This window comes from Lissotriton helveticus, chromosome 2_2 (genome assembly GCF_964261635.1).
Source record: "Lissotriton helveticus chromosome 2_2, aLisHel1.1, whole genome shotgun sequence".
In the NCBI taxonomy this organism is placed as follows: Eukaryota; Metazoa; Chordata; class Amphibia; order Caudata; family Salamandridae; genus Lissotriton; species Lissotriton helveticus.
The window spans coordinates 31231702-31247075 of record NC_136060.1 but is presented as its reverse complement, the minus strand read 5'-3'; positions in this window follow the sequence as shown (position 1 = coordinate 31247075).

Here is a 15374-nt window from a genome sequence, read left to right as displayed (position 1 = left end):
CAGGAAATGAAGCCACCAAAAACTAAAAGACAAGTGAGAATGTTTCTGGGAATGGTGGGTTATTGTAGACAATGGATTAGTGGATTTTCATTGATTGCAAAGCCACCGCAGAGATTAACGAGAGCAGATATCAGAGACCCTATAGTTCTGACTAAAACTGAAATGAAAGCATTTGAACAACTGAAAATGAGTTTATGTGAAGCACCAGCTTTAGGGATGCCTGACTATGAAAAGGAATTCCAACTATATTGCAGTGAACGAGAAGGATGTGCATTGTCAGTACTGATTCAGAGACATGGAAAACTGAGAAAACCTATTGCATATTTCTCAGCTGTTTTGGACACTGTTGCAAAAGCATTTCCAGGTTGTCTGAAAGCAGTAGCAGCCACAAGTGTTAGTCTGGAACAGAGTGAAGGAATAGTGATGGGATTTGCTGTAAGAGTGTATGTACCACACTCCGTGGAGATTCTCCTCACTAGGACAAAAACACAGTATCTGACCAACAATAGGATGATAAAATACGAAAAGACAATTCTGGGAGCAGAAAATGTGACAATCTCTAGATGTGTAAATGTGAATCCTTCCACATTATTGCCTGACACAATGGAAACAGAAGTGAGAAATGAGGTTGATCACAAATGTTTAGACGTTCTTGAATACTGTACCAAACCAAGAGCAGACATCAGAGATGAGCCATTGCCTGAATCAGATTATGTGATGTTTGTAGATGGTTTGTGTCTGAGAACAGATGAAGGTGTTTTGAGCGCAGCATATGCCGTCTGTGCGGTGGCAGATGTATTGGAAGCTTCTTGCTTGAAAGGAATTCGTTCTGCTCAGATAGCAGAGTTTATTGCCCTGATTCGAGCATGTGAATTGGGAAAATAAATCATAGTGGCCATAGTGACTGATAGTCAGTATGGCTGTGGGGTTGTCCATGACTACGGACAATTGTGGTCCCAAAGAGGTTATTTGACTTCTGCAGGATCCCCCATACGTAATGCAGAATTTGTACAAATGTTACTTGACGCCATCCAACTACCAGACAAATTGGCTGTGGTAAAATGTGCAGCACACAAAAAGGGGGATGATTATATCACCCGAGGTAACAGGTATGCAGACTCAATTGCTAAGTTCTGTGCCAAAAATCTTGCATCCATTAATAAGGAAAGGGAGAAAGAGCATGTTTCAAGTCCTTTAATGCTAACAACTGTAGTTGAAACTTGGCAGGAAGTGAGGCAAATGCAGGAAGAAGCTGATGAGGAAGAGAAAAATGTCTGGCTAAAAGCAGAATGTAGACAAAGAGAGGAAGATGAATTCTGGGTTTACAAAGATGAATGACCAGTAATGCCTGATAGCATGTTCTCAAATATGGCCTGAATGTACCATGGTAAAGCTCATATTGGGAGGGATGCCATGCTTCGCCTATTCAGACAGACGTGGTATAGTTCCAAGTTCAGGATGATAGCTGAGAGCTTGTGTCAGAGATGCCTAGTTTGTCAGCAGTTTAATCCATTGATTCGATTGAATCATTTAAGACCCACTCGAGGAAGATGATATGCTGAAATTAATATCTATCCTCGAGAAAACGAAAGTAGTACATTGAGGCATCGTTTTGATAGCGTTCACTCGATATGGTCTATCGACATAAGTGTTGGTATTGAAATTATCAAGCTAAGAGGACGCGATAGCCATTTAATAGCAAAGGGTGTGAGAGTGAGGTAGCTGCCATTTATTGAATAGGCGATGACCAATTGCCGTTTATCGAATAAAAAGAGTAAGGAAAAAAAGAGGAAAAAACCCCTTCTTTATGAGATAATGATAGTGTGTACGGGTCACTGTGTGGCTGACATCTCGCTATATTTCTCTACACAGAAAAATTGAAGGGGAAAGAAAAGTAACCTACTTTTGCGGTTGCAGTTCTATGAGAACTTTACCCTTGCGGCTGGTACGAGTACTGATGGACGTTTTAGGGTAATTATTTAAAGTTATATGCGTCTGGTGTAAGGTGGTACGCTCTCCCCCCGCAGGTTGATACAAAAGTGTTTTTTATGTTTTTTCAGTTGCGAAGACTGATTTGTCCATATGCAGTGGCCATAATATATATGACGCCCTGAAGAAATTGCCATAAATTCCATTGGCAATGAAACATGTCGGCAAGTAAAGTAGTTTGGTTGGATCGTTAGCAACCACAACTACCTCTTCTTTTAAATCTCCACATCCAACACAAGAGACAGAATAAAAGTAAATATCTGTGTTGTATTGTGGTTTTATATGTTGTTTGACACTGTATTGGTTTTTTGTGTTTTCCTTACACTGCATATTTTCACAAAACTATTCCTTTGTGTTTCTTGGACACATTTTTCCTTCTTTGAGCTCGATGGTGCCAATGATGAGAACAAGGCAACCCTGGTGAGTACCTGCCAGGTTCCCATTGGTGGTGCGCCCGTGAGGTGCCATCTTGCTCACACACACTTTTTCTGTTCTAGTTGTCTATATATCACAGTTTGACACTTAAGGGTGTGTTGTATGTTGTCTCGCAACTGAATTTTAAATCAGTGGGAAACAGGCGATTGTTTAAATGAGGCACATTTCCTGGATATACCAACTACCCCAATAATTAATGGAAGGGGAGAAAATTTCTTTGTAATGGTAATGCAAGAAGGGGTGTATCCGTAAAGGATAAACTCAGAAGTGCCTACAGAGTCTAGGTCTTTTTTGTACTAGTAGCAGTTTAATCCAAACAGAAGAACTATCGTGAGTTTGGGAACCATAGGACGGGAGGGAAGTCCATTTACACGAATGCAGTTGGATTTCATTGAGTTTCAGCCATGTAACAGACTCAGATATCTTTTGGTGATCATTTGTTTGTTCTCCCGATGGGTAGAAGCTTTCCCCACAAGAAGGAATGATGAGCTAACTGTTGCAAAATTACTTTTAAGGGAAATAATACCAAGATTCGGTTTCCCAGTGACAATTGAGACTGATCATGGCCCACATTTCCAAAATAAACTCATGCAAATGGTATGTGAAGCACTGGAAATTCATCAGAGACTGCATTGTGCGTACCGACCTGAGGCTTCAGAAGTGGTAGAACAAGTTAATGTTGCAATTAAAAACAGGATTGCAAAAATGTGCTTAGCGACAGGACTAAAGTGGCCTGATGCCTTGCCACTTGTTTTGATGACCTTAAGAAGCATACCTGACAGGAAAACTGGATTGAGTCCACATGAGATCTTAATGGGAAGGGTGATGAGACAAGCATATGTACCAGTTGATAAATTGTTGACAATTAATGATGACATCATACTGGATTACTGCAAAAACCTGTCTGACGTGGTAACTTCTGTGTTCCATCAGGTGGGCGCTGAATCAAAAACCAAAGAGAAAAGTCCAGCACATGATCTAGTCCCTGGAGACTGGGTGCGAATAAAAGTACACCGCAGAAGAAACTGTTTGGTGCCTCGTTGGCAGAGACCAAAGAGATGGGTACATGCAAGCCACACTATCCATGTACCTGAAAATCTAAACGAATAAAGTGAAAGCACAACTGATTCAGACTCTGAAGGTGAACCAGAGAGAGGTCCAGATACTGAGATTTAAACTGGTTAACAAAGAAAGAAAGCCAGAGGAACAGGTTAACGAAATACCCAGTCAAAGAGAAACATTGGGAAAGAAAATAGAGGTTGTCCAAAGGCGAAAAAGAGTTAGAAGACCAAATCAGAAGTACAAATCACCTGAGTGGACGTACATTGTATTACCTCCAATTGAAGAAGTAAACAGCAGTCAAGAAAATTTGAGTTGCTCAAAGGGATGTATGACGGTACCGTCACAATGCGTGCTTTTACAACGCGTCTTTTACAACGCGAAGTCGTAACCACGACTTGCATTGGGGGCGCGGATTATAAATAATATAATTTACTATTCCAATACCAGTCCCCGTGGATACTAGAGAAGGTGTTGGAATAGCAAATGTATTATTCTTTATCCTCTAGCGCCCTCCAGCACAAGTCGTGGTTACGACTTGCGTTGTAAAGGACGCGTTCTAAAAGTACTGCGGTGTAAAATCCGCGTCGAAAAGGATGTTCCCCGCTCAAAGACAGATGGAAGAAGTGAGTAAAGAACTGAGCCACAAAGAAAAGTGGTAATTGATCAGAAGGACAAGGTGGAAAGTAAATCTGAGATTCAGAAGAAGAAAAAGGAAAGGGGCATTGAAAGTGAAAATAAAATAGGCGACACAAGGTCGAAGAAAACTTGTTCGAAAAATTAAAGCTTGTAGCTGACACAAGGTCAAAGAAAACCTGTTAGCAAACTTTGCTGTGTACAAAAAAAAAATTTGTACTAATAATCATAAGACGAAATGTTCTATTTTTAGAAAATGGTGGAGGACGTGTCTAATTTGCGCTGGATTACTAATGTTGATATGGATCATTTTGGCTATTGTCATTCCTTTTCAGGACAACTTAGTAAAGTCAAAACATAATGTGAGTTCAGGTGAACAAAGTGTGGAATCAAAGTCTAACAAGCAGCATGTATATAGGCCAGAAATACATCAGGATAGTTCTATTAGTGGCCTTACCAAGAATGCATTTTCTAGATTATTAACTGAGTATGTTAGAACAATGGATGCTAGTGATTGCTACGTATGTGTAAAATTACCTGCATCTGTTTCGGAGGGGGTGACCTATCATCATCTCCCACTTACATATGGAGTCACATGTAGTGTGATTACAAGCCTGTTTTATCAAACAGGTAAACTGGAATATAATTATTCTAATTCAGATGAAGTCTTTGCAAAGTTAAAAATTGATAAAGCATTGAATAAGAAAAAGCCTGCTACAGTTATGGGAGAATATTTTTTAGAAGTAGATGAGTTAATTCATGATTATAAGTGTAAAAACAATTTAACATGTAAAATGAGAGTAGAAGAGAAGGCATTTTTAGATATGGTTGAAGAAAGGCGAATTGCCTATAAACGTAAAGAAAAAGTGAAGCATGAAAAATCAAAATATTAGACATTTAATGATGAAAATATTGATGAAAGAAATGTGAATGTAGCAATAAATATAGACACTCCATTGTTAGGGAAATTCTGTATTAGGAGAGAAAACACCATGTATGATAATTATTTTGTGGGAGCAAGTCAATGTAAAGATACTTATTGAATTCAAGGGGGTTGGGGATTTAAAGGGGGAAATGATCCTGTTTTTCTTGGTGTTTACTTTATGTGCGCAAACAAGGCTTATTATGGACTACCTAACCACTTGTATGGGACATGCTATGTGGGTTTGGTCTTTCCTAAAATTTTTCATGTAGATAGAGGTACTAATGGAATTCATCAGATAGGTAAACCATGAAGAGAGAGTGTCATAGAAATAATAGGTGATGTTTTTGGAGCACTGATACCAGCAGTGGGAATATCTTTCAATGCAAATCGAATTTGAAGATTGTCAACGATAGTAGATCGTTTGTCAACAGATACAGCAGGTGGATTCCTAATGGTAAACACCGAAATGATTGCTATGAGAACTATGGTAATGCAAAATCGTCTTGCTCTTGACATAATATTAGCAAAAGAAGGAGGAGTTTGTGGAATTTTGAAAGTACAGCACTGCTGCACCTACATTCCAGATAAAATTCAAAATATTGAAAAGTACATTACAAATATTACGGAAGTGCATAGAGAAATTCAACCACTGGAGGTTGATGGTATTCTTGAAAGACTTGGTAGACGTTTTATGGCAGTTAAGCATTGGTTTCAAGAAATAGGTAGTTCAATTATAGGTATAATACTAATTCCAGTAACAGTAATAGTATTAGTCATTTTAATGATAAGGTTATGTTGCACAGAAAAAGAAGGAATGTTAGAAAGTCATTAAAGAAAATGAACCAAGAGAGACGAGAAAAAGAAAGAGAAAAAGATGATATAGAAATGGAAGAGTTTCAAGAAAGAATTTTTAAGGAGACAAGAGAAAAGGATACTAAAGTATAGATATACTAATCTGAAGAATTTTAAACATGTTTTGAATAAAATTTTTGCCAACATTTTGTGAGGTATTTAGTGATAAATCACCAAAGGGGGGAGTTGATGGAGCGAGGTGGAGAAGCAAACTTTTGTGTACCCCTTGCAAAGTCACACTTCCATAACCATAATTTGTACTAATGGAATGATATACGTGACTAATCAACTTAGAATAAGAAATGCACCTACACGAATACACGTGGGAACTAATTTTGCTTGTGTTGCAATCATAATTAACTAATTATGTGATTTTGTCATGTCCTAAACTAATGAGCAACTTTAAGATAATGGAATGCGGCATAAATGTGCTTTTGTTTATGTATTATAGTGGCAAAATCGTGGGACTAGGTGAGTATAATATGCTTACGAATTGCTTATTTGCTAGATAACTACTAATAGGGTAAACCTTAGTAAAGGGGGGAGGTAAACAGAAGGGTTAAAATTCTTAAATTAACGTTTGTTTGTGTTTGTGTTTGTTTCTGTGATAGTTCCCATTTTGACTCGTGAGGCCTAAAAGAAAATGGAGTCACTTGATTATTGTGGTCACAAAAGAAATACACATGCGGGAGCAAACTCTGAATGCGAGCTGCTTGTGCCTGGAGTGACTACGGTTCAAGGACATGATGGCCTGGAAGTATAGATGGCTGCCAAAAGGATGAGCACAATGGTTCAGAACGTGGGAATACATGCTAAAGTTGCGAGTAGAGAACAGGACTAGGCCGGACTTGGGCCAAACAAACGGCCCATTAGAAAATTGTGGACGGAAGGAAAATGTAATATTATGATGACGAGATGATGCTCATCCACCCCAAAATTGTCCAATCAGAACTCAAATTTAGGCTGAAAGTTACACTTTTAGATAGATAGACATTGCCTTTAAATGCTTTTACCGCCAAATGGCGAGGAGGTCAGGGATTTGCCTGTCCCTTCTGCCCTGGTCAACGGGAAGGTATTGGGCATGTCCTTTTTGCCTGTCCTGAGTACAAGGTTCCCAGGAGATCCTGGTTAAAACCGATCTGTCTCCAGCTAGGACTTAAAACGGGTTCTGAGGCAGTCAGGATCCTGTTTTCTGACAATTCCCAAGTAGTAGTAATAGCAATAGCAAAATTTCTCCATTGGATGTGGATAATTCGGGCCCGCAAAATGAGTTTACAGTAATTTGTTTAAAACAAAAATATGAAACTGTTATACGCACTCAGCGATTAATGATTCTGGTGATGAATTTCCTTTCGTACTTGAAAATTTTTATATAACCAATGATTTTTTTTTTCTTACACTCTTTTATTGTAACTATTTATTGACTGTATTGTATGGATTTTATGACCTTTGGCTGGTCAATGCTAACTATATAAGGATGAACTGTGGATTCTTATAGTCACAAATAATGTATTTCCCCTACTTTTTCTTTTTTAGATTGGTAAATTTTCTTTTTCAAAATGTTTCATGTATGTCTTTTATGATTGAAAAATATCGCAATAAAGACTTTTGAATTTGAATTTGATAGATAGAGCTAGTGAAAAAGGTATAAAAAATGCTGATTTTACTGAAGAAAAAACCTCTCTTCGATTTCTACCAGAGACACGATGGCCTGGAAGTATAGATGGCTGCCAAAAGGATGAGCACAATGGTTCAGAACGTGGGAATACATGCTAAAGTTGTGAGTAGAGAACAGGACTAGTCCGGACTTGGGCCAAACAAAGGACCCATTAGAAAATTGCAGATGGAAGGAAATGTAATATTATGATGACGAGATGATGCTCATCCACCCCAAAATTGTCCAATCAGAACTCGAATTTAGGCTGAAAGTTACACTTTTAGATAGATAGAGCTAGTGAAAAAGGTATAAAAAGTGCTGATTTTATTGAAGAAAAAACCTCTCTTCGATTTCTACCAGAGATGCTGCTGGAATGCTGATTTGCCTGAGACGTAAGACTCTGAATAGTTTTTTTTAATTTCCGTACACAGGGAGATGCCCTTTAGCTGAGAACTTAGCTAGGGATGTTGCTGTTTGTTGTGGAGGGTGGACCAGTGGAGCGAGACACGCCCCCTTTCATGGCTCTCCCAGTCCCACCCACCTCAGGCTTATGGGAGTATAAAAACAGGCATTTGCCAGGAACGCGCAGCGGGCGCGCCGAAGGTGCGCCTAAGGTAAGCCCGTCTGCGCTCGTCCGCCCACTGCCGGGCCCTTGGGCCATGGACTATAGCCATTCGGCCAGCTACTCCTCGGAAATGCTAAAATCATTGAGACCTCCAAGTGAGCTTTGCCCCTCCCTGGCCCCCGCCACCCTTAGCCGTATTATGAAGTATGGTATTTCTGTGGCTACCAGTCACCCCTCCTTAGTAGTGACTGGTACTGCTGGTATTAATCCAACTCCCCTTCACGTTACTTATTGTAACACGCATTCATTAGTAAAACATCAATTGGATATCTTTTTACTTCTTACGTCTGATAAACCCGATGTTCTCCTCCTGACCGAAACCTGGCTCACTCAGGATTCTCTGCCTGACATCTTGGCGGCTCTCCCGTCGGACTATTATATCTTGTCCGCTATACGAACATCGGGAAAGGCAGGGGGAGGAGTTGCGGCAATTATTAATAAAAACTTTAGATTTATTACCCTGACCCCCCCCTTGCACTCCCAGAGGTCGAGAACTTGGTTGTACAACTTAACACAGAGACTGGTCCCTGGTATTAGTCCTTAGTTACCGTCCCCCTAAGTCCATGCCCAATTTTCCCTCCACCCTAAGTGAGCAACTGGCTTCGCTGGTGATCAATTATGATAAGGTGATTTTGGTCGGGGACCTTAACTATTGGTTTAACGATATCTCAGGGGGGCCACAGGCCGCTGAGCTATCTGAACTCCTATCCAATTTGAATCTATCTCAACATGTACATAGTCCTACCCACGATAAGGGACACATCCTGGACCACATCTGGTCACATAATGTCCCCCTTTCGATTCCGGTGATTATGCCATGTATTTGGTCAGACCATCATATGATAAACTTTACTGTCCCACTTATCACCCGAGGACAATGCCCTTCTTTAGTAGGGGGCGAAACGAGGAAATGGAACTAGTTAAACAAATCTGACTTCCTCGCAACCTTGGAGAACTCTGCGCTGACCCTTGGTCATGACGTTAACATTATGATGGAAGATATCACAGAATGGCTATCTTTAGCCACTAATATTCATGCCCCCATTGTCAAATTCTCTCGGGCTTGTCACTTTGAGGCGCACAAATGGTTCTCCCCTGATGTCAAACAACAAAAACTTGAATTGCGCAAAGCTGAGAGGAAATGGAGATCAAACTATTCAAACGCTGACAGGTTATCTTTTGTTAACACCCGTAGAGACTATAAGACTGCCATTTCCACCACCAAAACAGCCTACTTCTCCTCTAAACTCCTTAATGCTACAAATAAATCTAAAGAGATTTTTAAGATTGTCAATGAGCTATGTAACGATTCCAGAACCTCCTTGACACAGGACCCTACTGAGGAACTCTGCAATTCTTTAAACCAATTTTTCTTAGACAAAATTTTGTCCATAAAATGCAGTCTCCCCAATACTCTTAATTGGGAACTGTTGGATGACACTGCCATTAATCAAAGGGTTTTAAACTCCTTTCTGCCTATCTGTACAAAAACTTTAATCTCACTTGCGTCCCGCGTCAAATCAGGTTCTCCTATGGACTGCTGCCCTCCGCATGTCTTTAAAGAGATATTTACCACCTTTCCCCAGTGTGTACTCCCTCTCTTAAATGAGTCACTATTACAAGGCACAGTCCCTATGGCGTTCAAACATGCTACAGTAGTTCCTCTCCTAAAGAAGCCGGGGGCTGATCCCACCCAACCCGCGAACTATCGTCCCATCTCCCTCCTCCCCTTTTTCGCAAAAATCTCAGAGGCTCATATAGCCAGCAGCCTGTCTAATTTTATCGAAGACTCTGAGTATCTTGAGCCTAACCAAGCCGGTTTCCGCCCGGGTCACTCCACCGAGGCTGTTATCCTGGCGGTATTGGACACTCTCAGAGTCAATGCTGACAGGGGTGAACATCAAGCCCTGGTACTTCTGGATTTGTCGGCCGCGTTCGACACGGTCGACCACACCATCTTGTCTAACCGTGTAAAACAGGCCGGTCTGAGAGGCCCCGCATTGGAATGGATCAAATCCTTCCTAGCCGGCCGCACTCAGGGGGTCAGGCTAGGAAAGTTCTCTGCCCCCAATCTCCCCATTACCTGCGGGGTGCCGCAAGGCTCTTCGCTCTCCCCTGTGCTCTTCAATTTATATATAAAACCTTTGATTCACTCACTAAAAAACAGAAATGTTACAGTATTTAATTATGCAGACGATCTTCAGATTATTTTTTCCCTCAGTTCCCCCAGTGCTGTGAGTGACCTTCATACCACCATGCTCCACATCCAACGTTGGATGGATGTGAACCATCTGAAGCTCAACCCTGGCAAAACTGAGCTAGTCCTGCCTGGAAATAGCAGGAAGAGCTGGGGCCTGCAATTTTGGCCATCTGAACTCGGTCCTCCTCCTGTCCCGTCCCACTCGGTGAAAAGTCTTGGCATTACCATCAACGCTGACCTTTCACTCAATGGACAGGTCGGCTCTGTGATCTCCTCCAGTGTTCACCAAATGCGAAAAATAAGGAAAATTGCTCATTTGCTAACTCATTCTGCCCTGATCCAGGTGGTGATTGCCCTCGTCCTCTCACGGCTTGATTTCTCCAACTCAATCTATCTCGGACTCCCTTTTGGCTTGCAAAAACGATTGCAGATGATTCAAAACCAGGCTGTTAGACTCATCTTTAAACAGCCTAAATGGTCTTCAGTCAGACCCTACCTGGCCCAACTCCATCGGCTGCCAATAGCTCACCGGATCTCTTTCAAGATAGGCTGTTTAGCTTTCAAAGCCTTTCATGGAAGGAGTCCTAGATTTATTGGTGGCATTCTTACCAAATACTCCCCCTGGCGCAGCTTGCGTTCAGCCCATCATTTTTTGTTTGACACCCCCCCCGACTGAAACGTCAGGGAGGGTGTAGCTTTTCCCGCCTTGCCCCTATATTGTGGAACTCCCTTCCCCTAGCTTTGAGAAGCTGCAACGACCTCCTTGGTTTTAGAAGAGCTTTAAAAACTTTGCTATTTGAGCAGGCGTACGCCTAAGGGCCCGGTTCGCACTTCACTTCAGCTATCAGCGCCATGAAACCCTTGGGTGTACGCGCGCTTAATAAATTCCTATTAACAATAAAAATGTTAGGAGAAATAGTGATTAATTGGGAACTATCTGTCTTTTGCTAATACTTGCTTTATAAAATAAAATGAAATTGTCTAATTTCGAGTTTCCTTAAATAAATCTAGCTATCTTGAATTTAAACTCTTATTCTTTAAATGTCGTCTCTTAAAATAAAGAAATAAATAAAGTGATAAAAATCTTAGACACGCTGAATTTGCTCTTAATAAAAATTAGATAAATGGAGAATTAAGCTAGTCTTGATTTTTCCTACGCCTAATTTTTTACTAGCAGATCTATTGATCTCAATGGTGGTGTGTCTAAATAAAATGTTGTATTTAATGAAAACCATGGTAAACGCATCTATACTGCAGGTGTAAATAGTTTAAATATTCAATTTTAGTTTTAGATACTCCACTATGATACAGCAGCTTTTCCTTTGATTTTTCACTGATCCATGAAGTAGAGTGTAAGTGTTTTATGAGTGATATGCAGTGTTATGGGCCCCACTGATGAGAATATGTCATAAGTTATACTTCAGGGAAAGGTGACATGGATTTAGAAATTATTTCCAGAGAAGCGCTGCATCATCGCCACTACGCACACTACGCAGTTTGGAAAAAATGTGTGGAAAAAGAGCGCACGTCTTCAGGGTCCGTGTGCTTGGGACAGGGGTCCCTTGGGGTCCCTTGTGCCAGGGCAGGTTCCCTGATCTCCCCAGCCTGGCTGGGTTGAGAAGCAGGGACCGGCCCCAGGGCATGGGTGTCGGTCAGGGCCTGGGGTTTGAGAGCCCCCGTCCTGGGGCCTGCCAATTGTCCATCTGCCCGGGACAAGGGTCCCTGGTACAGAGCCCCGGAGATCTGCAAGGCACCATGGGTACCGGGCAGTCCTCCCCCGGGCGGCTGGGCCACAGGAGCGCCTGCGGGCCTCCCCATGCCTGAGGCCCAGCGTGGGGTTTCAGAACCCCCCCAGAGCCCTGCAGGCCCCGAGTCCTGCAGTCCCCGAGCCCTGCAGCCCCGAGCCCTGCAAGGGCAGGCGGGAGCCCTCCTGTGAAGGCTCGGGGTAGGCATATTGGCGTTATGTCGGTCCCGGCCATCTGGTCGCACCAATCCCCTTGGCCATCTGGTCGCACGCAATGCTTTCCAATGGGGCGACCAGAGAGCCGGGCCGGCCTGGAAGTCCCAATGAGGGCTCAGTTGCCTCCCGGATCCCAGCCAGGGCTCCAGGAGGTCGGGCGCTTCCGTGCCTAGGGTCCCCTGAGCCACGCGGTGCACACTGGTTCCTAGAAAGAGGGGTGGCTTTCCTCCGGATTAATGGGGGCAAGGTATGCCTGAACACCCCTCCCGGGCTGGCGATTTTTTGCCGGAGTCAAGATGGGCTATGCCCAGACAACACCTCCCTAGGCGTCCGGGGCTCCCTCCTCTGGCCCACGGTGTGGCAAAGTGCCCGGGACGGGCTCCATGGGTCCCGGGCAGTCCTCCCCTGGGCCTCCGGGCCCGAGAGCTCCGGTGGTCCTCCCCGTGCCTGAGGCCTAGCCGGGGTCATCGAGCCCCTGGGAAGCAGCGTCGCGGAGCCCTGCGTGGGCAGGCGGGAACCCTAACCCGAAGGCTCGTGGTTGGCAGATGGGAGTCTTTTCGGTCCCGGCCATCTGGTCGCACCTCTCCCCTCAGCCATCTGGTCGCACACAATGCTTTCCAATGGAGCGACCAGCTGGCTGGGCTCGATGAGGGCTCATTTGCCTCCCGGATCCCAGCCAGGGCCCCAGGAGGTCAGGCACATTCGCGCCTAGGGTCCCCTGAGCCTCGCGGTGCACACGGGTTCTCAGAAAAAGGGGTAGCCTTCCTCCAGATTACTAGGGACAAGGTACTCTGGGACCCTCTTGGTCCAGCGGTCCTCAGCCGGCAGCTGGATGGGCCAGGATGCCGCCCTAGCCCTAGGTCCGTCCCTGGGCCTGCCGGGTGGCAGGCTGCCCTGGATGGGGTCTGGCTGGACAGGGGAGCCTCGCCCTGATGGGCTGGGTTCAGGGGCCCTGGGGATGGTGGCCTCCCCACCCCAGGCTCCGTCCTCAGTCCTACCGTGTGGCAGGGTGCCTGGGATGGTGTCTGGCAGGCCTGCGGAGGCTTCCCCTGCGCCTCTGGGCCTGGGAGTCCTGGCTGGGTCCAGGGGCCCCACCGGGCCCTGGGTTGGGTGCTCCAGCCCTGGGCCCCGTCCACCAGCTTGCCACACTGCCAAAGGCCCAGGACAGGGTTCTGTTGTGCCCGGGGAGCCTCCCCTTGCTTGGCTGGGTTCAAGAGCTCCAGCTGGGGCCCCTGAGGGCCCCGGGGAGGGCGGCCTTCTCACCCTGGGCTCCATCCTCAGTCCTGCCACAGGGAGCCCCGGCTGGGTCCAAGGGCCCTGTTGGGCCTAATGTCGGGTGCTCCGGCCCTGGGCCCTGGGCCCTGAGCCCCGGCCTGCTGCTCCACCAAGGGCCTAGGACAGGGGTCCGATGGTCCCATGCAGGCCTCCCCTGCTTGTCAGGGTGTCCACGGGCCCCGGGTCGGAGGGCCCGTCGGGTCCCTCTCGCAGCCTCCTTGGCTGGGGCCCAGCTGGGGCCCTGGGCCTCTGGTTCCCCATGCCCCGGCACCCACTCACTCTTTCGTTGGCGCACAGAGTGACCAGATGGCTTCCCTTTCGTGCCCGGCCATCTGATCGCACCTTTCCCTTCAGCCATCTGGTCACACCTATCCCCTCGGCCATCTGGTCGCACCCAATGCTTTCCTATGGGGTGACCAGATGGCCGAGCTTCCCAGGAAGTCCCGAAGAGGGTCTATTTGCCGCCCCGATCCCAGCGAGGGTTCCAGGAGGTCCGGTACTTTCGCGCCTTGCGTCCCTTCTGTCACCTCATGTGCACGGATTACAAGAAGGGGGGTCATTTTACTCTGGATTACTAGGGAGAGGGTCAGTCAGACCTCTGTGAGGTCCGGCGATTCTGAAACAGGGGAAGGCAGAACCCGGGCCTGCCCACTGGGGTCCCTAGGGGCCCGGGTACGCACCTGCCTCTCAGCCCCTTGCCGATGGTCTTTTTTCTCCGAGTTTGCTCAGGCAGACCTCCGTGAGGTCGGGCAATGCTGAGACGGGGAAAGCAGCACCCGGGCCCACCAGCCCGCAGGGGCGGCGAGGGGTCCGGGTATGCGCCTACCTCTCAGCCCCTTGCCGATGGTCCTTTCTCTCCGAGTTTGCTCAGTTAGACCTCCGTGAGGTCTGGCGATGCTGAGACAGGGAAGGCAGCACCCGGGGGGGCCCCCAGGGGCCCAGGTACGCACCTATCTCTCAGCCCCTTCCCGATGGTCCTTTTTCTCCGAGTTTGCTCAGTTAGACCTCCGTGAGGTGCGGCGATCCTGAAACAAGGGAAGGCATACCCGGGCCTGCCAGCTGGGGCCCCCGGGGGCCCGGGTACGCATTTGCCTCACAGTCCCTTGCCGATGGTCCTTTTTCTCCGAGTTTGCTCAGGCAGACCTCCATGAGGTCCGGCGATTCTGAAACAGGGGAAAGCAGAACCTGTGTCCTCCCGCTGGGGCCCCAAGGGGCCCGGGTACGCATTTGCCTCTCAGCCCCTTCCTGATTGTTCTTTTTCGCAGAATTTGCTCAGTTAGACTGCCATGAGGTACGGCAATTCTGAAACAGGGGAAGGCAGAACCCGGGCCCGCCCCCTGGGGCCCGCAGGGGCCCGCAGGGGCCCGGGTATGCATTTGCCTCTCAGCCCCTTCCCGATGGTCCTTTTTCTCTGAGTTTTCTCAGTTAGACCTCCGTGAGGTCTGGCGATGCTGAGATGGGGCAGGCAGCACCCGAGCCCGCCTGCCGGGGCCCCCAGGGGCCCAGGTATGCACCTGCATCTCAGCCCCTTGCCGATGGTCCTTTTTCTCTGAGTTTGCTCAGGCAGGCCTCCCTGATGTCCGGCAATGCTGAGACAGGGAAGGCAGCACCCGGGCCCACCTGCCGGGGCACCCAGGGGCCTGGCTATGCACCTGCCTCTCAGGCCCTTCCAGATGTTCCTTTTCCTCTGAGTTTGCTCAATTAGACCTCTATGTCTGCTTGCCCTGGGCACAGGCAGGGATGCTAAGCCGGCATACCCCC